Consider the following 6,219-nt stretch of genomic DNA (forward strand, 5'->3'; position numbering starts at 1 on the left):
GTGTAGACTGCAAATTCTGTCGTGCTATGTTGGCTCCCCCAGTCCATTGAGAGTGTCTGCCTGCGCTCTTTTCATTGAAAATATCCATTTCTTTCTTCGTCCTTCCTCCTTCGGTAAACGACAGAAACGTACATCCAACGATTTGGAATGCCTCTGTGTGCAACCGGGAGCACAACAAGTCGTAGGCATTGCTTAGATTCCAAAAATAAACTAACTAAAAGTACGCTCTAAATCACCCGTTTTGTCATGTAGTAGACGAGAATAGTACTGTTTCTGCCTACCAGCGGGACCTGGATGTAGCGCTGACGTCACGCGTGAACTACCCTATAGGATTAATTCCGGCCAACCATCACCTTAACTCTCACCCTCATTCGGGTGATCAAAACATTGTTCCTTTAAGCCAAGCCAATAACGACTCTGACGACTCCTTGTTACAGAGGAGTGGACCAGTTTCGGTCCAATCTGCTGGCTTAATGGCTTTAACGATCGCCCATTACTAAGGGGTGGACCTGTTTCTGTTGAATTTGCATGTTATCTAAGCCGTTACAAGGCCTTTGTTTGCCAATTGTATAAAGTTTGTTACTCCACATTACTCCAGACTTTTTGAATACAGAAAGCTTCCTGGAGAGGAAGCAAAATGTCTTCAACTACGGAAAACAAGTCCAGTTGCTTTGTTTTTTACCTTTTTTTGGAATGACCATGACCTGGATGACTGAGAATCTTCACCAGCTTGAAGCAGCTTGTTTTTCTTTTAGTATGTGGTTTTCAGTTGTACTTCGATAAAAGAACGTGTCTATAAGCCTCACACGAGTGAGCAGACGTGAAACAGTGAGGATTTTAAGACCTGCTTGAGAGTTCAGTGTGTGCGCGAAGCACCCAACATGCATCAGCTGCATTATCTGCACTGCAGCTTTGTTCATAAGAACTGCTGGGTATTTGCTGGTCAGCCCACATTTCTGTATGGCCCTACATCAACATATAGGTTAAATTTGCAGCGGTGTGGCTCCAGGTCACAAGTTATGCCGACTCTCTCTGCTAATAGGGTGTTTTCAGCTGACGTCACGCTCACGTGACTACTCAGCGCGTCCGCCATATTGGGTGGCAGTCGTTTCGCACCGTTGACCTGCATTGTATGACGCCTTAGGCAGTATTGGAAGTGAACAATGGGGAAAACGTGTTTAATGGTTGGTTGCACGGCCCGTGGAGGTGGAGATCAACGCTCTTTCTATCGCCTACCAGCCGTAATAGTGAATCAGTGTGGAAAAAAAAAACAGCTCTCTGAACAACGCTGTCACCTATGGCTGACACGGATATCCAGGTCCGATTTGGACGGTGTTAAGCTGGAATACGCCAGAGTCTGCGGTGCTCACTTTGTCACAGGTAATTAACTGTTAAGTATTTAAAACATATAAGAAGAATATATTAATAATAGGGCTTGGGCGTTATGACTTATTACTTTCCGCGGCTGTCGTGTTGACTGCCTCCGCCGCCTCTACTGCCTATTACTACCGCGTACTGTGCTCCCTCTCTCAGCCGTGTTTTAATTTGATTAATTTCACCTTAACTTGATTTCAACCATGGTAAACCGTTGCTGTATTGTGGGCTGTAACAGCGCAACACATGATCGCCATGGGAAAAACATAGAAACAGATTAATTTTCCACCGCTTTCCTGCCTGGAGGCGCAACCACGGAGAACAACTGTTAGCGATAACAAAGAGTCGGCTCGCTTGGATCGCGGCTGTAAGTCGACCGAACATAACTTTCCACAGTATCCCGATGTCAATGAGAGTGTGTTCTAAACGTTTCAAACACATAGCAGCAAGTTAAAAGTACATTACATGCGCGAGTGGTTGTTAGCACTAACGGTTAGCATGAGCCAGAGCCCGGCTGAGCGCAGCTTACCTTTGAACGAGTTACAGAGATAAAGAGATCGTCGGCTCGCTTGGATCGCGGCTGTAAGACCGAACATAACTTTCCACAGTATCCCGATGTCAATGAGAGTGTGTTCTAAACGTTTGAAACACATAGCAGCAAGTTAAAAGTACATTACATGCGCGAGTGGTTGTTAGCACTGGCGGTTAGCAGCTACTAAACTAGCATGTGCCAGAGCCCGTCTGAACGCAGCTTACCTTTGAACGAGTTGCTGTGTTCCCACTGTTTGCTGGCTTTATGATCTGCAGCTCCTACCGGCGCCAATACGGTAAATACAACTTAATTTTGCACTGGTCATTGTTCTGCTTAAATAATTAAAGCTGCGAGCGGCGTTGATCGGCCTTGCAGCCAAGCGCCTTCGCGCACCGCCCGCCGCCGGCGGGCGGTGCAACACATTTGCGTTGGATTGTTTACATTTTTACCATCTTATTAAAACTCACCCGTCCACGTATGATGGCGATTTCCTTGATGTACATAACCAGATGTGAACTGGTTGTGAGCCTCTAGATCCTTGTAAGCTCTCATTTCCTCAAGAGTGTGCAGAGGGTTTTCACTGAACACCAGGTAATGCACTATGTCGCCGTGCTCTACATTTGGCCAATCACCTGGATTACGGCTAAACAAGGCACCGTGGAGGGCATACGGGTCCATATGGTCGATCACGGAACATTTCCTCAGATATACGTCCTTATCTGGTCGCTCTAGCGTGCTGGCGTACTTATCCATTCGCGATACGATAATACGTGTAAGACAACTAGAGATAAGGAAGTGTGCCACCCAATATGGCGGACCGGAAGTTGGCCAGTGACGTCAGTGAAAACACCCTATTGCATTTTCATTTGGATGTTGTCTTACGCTCGTGTGTACATCAAGGAGATAACAGTTTCAGTCAGGTGTTTGCATTGCACCTTAAAGTAGTGTGGTTCGAGCACATGAACAAGCCACTTGAAGACTTCATTTTCCACTACCGAATGGAGCGTTAATCTCTGCTCGCAAACGTTTGATGGCCTCCGTTATGTTAATGGCCCGCGGATAATCTGCTGGTAATGCTACTGAGTCCCTCAATTTCTATTGTTTAGCTCCAGAAGGTTTGTTGTCGGATGTTAGCTTAGCGTGATATCTTGTCAGGTGATTTCTGAGATTTGTAGTGTTTCTACATTAACTGGCTTCCGCTTAGGTTTTATCCAGCAAATTCTCTTTAGTTCTTTTAAATCCAAAATGGTTTCAGACTTCAGTTATCCGGTTTGCTGAGTGGTGAATTACTTGCGTCGGCCATTTTGCATTTGCCCACGCTTGCTCTTAAACGTCAACGTCACTCATGTCACTATAAAACTAATCAATCTCATTCCCTACACATCGATTTTGTAAAATTTAAATGGAATCGCTCCAACATCTATTAATGTCTATTAAAGACCTGCTTGAGAGTTCAGTGTGTGCGCGAAGCACCCAACATGCATCAGCTGCATTATCTGCACTGCAGCTTTGTTCATAAGAACTGCTGGGTATTTGCTGGTCAGCCCACATTTCTGTATGGCCCTACATCAACATATAGGTTAAATTTGCAGCGGTGTGGCTCCAGGTCACAAGTTATGCCGACTCTCTCTGCTAATAGGGTGTTTTCAGCTGACGTCACGCTCACGTGACTACTCAGCGCGTCCGCCATATTGGGTGGCAGTCGTTTCGCACCGTTGACCTGCATTGTATGACGCCTTAGGCAGTATTGGAAGTGAACAATGGGGAAAACGTGTTTAATGGTTGGTTGCACGGCCCGTGGAGGTGGAGATCAACGCTCTTTCTATCGCCTACCAGCCGTAATAGTGAATCAGTGTGGAAAAAAAAAAACAGCTCTCTGAACAACGCTGTCACCTATGGCTGACACGGATATCCAGGTCCGATTTGGACGGTGTGTTAAGCTGGAATACGCCAGAGTCTGCGGTGCTCACTTTGTCACAGGTAATTAACTGTTAAGTATTTAAAACATATAAGAAGAATATATTAATAATAGGGCTTGGGCGTTATGACTTATTACTTTCCGCGGCTGTCGTGTTGACTGCCTCCGCCGCCTCTACTGCCTATTACTACCGCGTACTGTGCTCCCTCTCTCAGCCGTGTTTTAATTTGATTAATTTCACCTTAACTTGATTTCAACCATGGTAAACCGTTGCTGTATTGTGGGCTGTAACAGCGCAACACATGATCGCCATGGGAAAAACATAGAAACAGATTAATTTTCCACCGCTTTCCTGCCTGGAGGCGCAACCACGGAGAACAACTGTTAGCGATAACAAAGAGTCGGCTCGCTTGGATCGCGGCTGTAAGTCGACCGAACATAACTTTCCACAGTATCCCGATGTCAATGAGAGTGTGTTCTAAACGTTTCAAACACATAGCAGCAAGTTAAAAGTACATTACATGCGCGAGTGGTTGTTAGCACTAACGGTTAGCATGAGCCAGAGCCCGGCTGAGCGCAGCTTACCTTTGAACGAGTTACAGAGATAAAGAGATCGTCGGCTCGCTTGGATCGCGGCTGTAAGACCGAACATAACTTTCCACAGTATCCCGATGTCAATGAGAGTGTGTTCTAAACGTTTGAAACACATAGCAGCAAGTTAAAAGTACATTACATGCGCGAGTGGTTGTTAGCACTGGCGGTTAGCAGCTACTAAACTAGCATGTGCCAGAGCCCGTCTGAACGCAGCTTACCTTTGAACGAGTTGCTGTGTTCCCACTGTTTGCTGGCTTTATGATCTGCAGCTCCTACCGGCGCCAATACGGTAAATACAACTTAATTTTGCACTGGTCATTGTTCTGCTTAAATAATTAAAGCTGCGAGCGGCGTTGATCGGCCTTGCAGCCAAGCGCCTTCGCGCACCGCCCGCCGCCGGCGGGCGGTGCAACACATTTGCGTTGGATTGTTTACATTTTTACCATCTTATTAAAACTCACCCGTCCACGTATGATGGCGATTTCCTTGATGTACATAACCAGATGTGAACTGGTTGTGAGCCTCTAGATCCTTGTAAGCTCTCATTTCCTCAAGAGTGTGCAGAGGGTTTTCACTGAACACCAGGTAATGCACTATGTCGCCGTGCTCTACATTTGGCCAATCACCTGGATTACGGCTAAACAAGGCACCGTGGAGGGCATACGGGTCCATATGGTCGATCACGGAACATTTCCTCAGATATACGTCCTTATCTGGTCGCTCTAGCGTGCTGGCGTACTTATCCATTCGCGATACGATAATACGTGTAAGACAACTAGAGATAAGGAAGTGTGCCACCCAATATGGCGGACCGGAAGTTGGCCAGTGACGTCAGTGAAAACACCCTATTGCATTTTCATTTGGATGTTGTCTTACGCTCGTGTGTACATCAAGGAGATAACAGTTTCAGTCAGGTGTTTGCATTGCACCTTAAAGTAGTGTGGTTCGAGCACATGAACAAGCCACTTGAAGACTTCATTTTCCACTACCGAATGGAGCGTTAATCTCTGCTCGCAAACGTTCGATGGCCTCCGTTATGTTAATGGCCCGCGGATAATCTGCTGGTAATGCTACTGAGTCCCTCAATTTCTATTGTTTAGCTCCAGAAGGTTTGTTGTCGGATGTTAGCTTAGCGTGATATCTTGTCAGGTGATTTCTGAGATTTGTAGTGTTTCTACATTAACTGGCTTCCGCTTAGGTTTTATCCAGCAAATTCTCTTTAGTTCTTTTAAATCCAAAATGGTTTCAGACTTCAGTTATCCGGTTTGCTGAGTGGTGAATTACTTGCGTCGGCCATTTTGCATTTGCCCACGCTTGCTCTTAAACGTCAACGTCACTCATGTCACTATAAAACTAATCAATCTCATTCCCTACACATCGATTTTGTAAAATTTAAATGGAATCGCTCCAACATCTATTAAATCGATTATTTTACCCAGCCCAGTGTTTTTTTAGCAACTGGTTGTCAGATTCTGTAATTTTTGTCTATTTTTTTTCTTTGTGTTCTCTGTCCTTTTTCTCTTTCTCTTACTCCATTCTTATTATCTTCTCCTGTTCCTGTGTCTTTGTTTGGCTAGGGCTGCCAACTGTCCCTTGGAAAAAAGGACGGACCCATATTTAGAAACAAAAATATGCGTGTGATTAAATTAAACTTTGAGTCAAAAAATTTCAAAATGGATTAATACACAGAAGAAAAGGAAAAGAAGATTCATCCTGTTGAAAGGCAGTGGCTGGCCAAAAAAGTGTCTCTCATTTATTTTTCAAGGAGTTGGAAACCCTACATTTGGCATTAATTTGTAAA

The 6,219-nt window shown here is 45.1% G+C and overlaps 1 protein-coding gene across 1 annotated transcript in view; it reads right to left on the minus strand.

The window, feature by feature from the left end:
• Nucleotides 1–6,219, minus strand: part of LOC118567219 (nuclear factor 7, brain-like) — a gene marked incomplete in the record, with an annotated part of 854,268 nt that overhangs the window by 18,758 nt on the left and 829,291 nt on the right.

This window comes from Fundulus heteroclitus, chromosome 20 (assembly GCF_011125445.2).
Source record: "Fundulus heteroclitus isolate FHET01 chromosome 20, MU-UCD_Fhet_4.1, whole genome shotgun sequence".
Taxonomy (NCBI): domain Eukaryota; kingdom Metazoa; phylum Chordata; class Actinopteri; order Cyprinodontiformes; family Fundulidae; genus Fundulus; species Fundulus heteroclitus.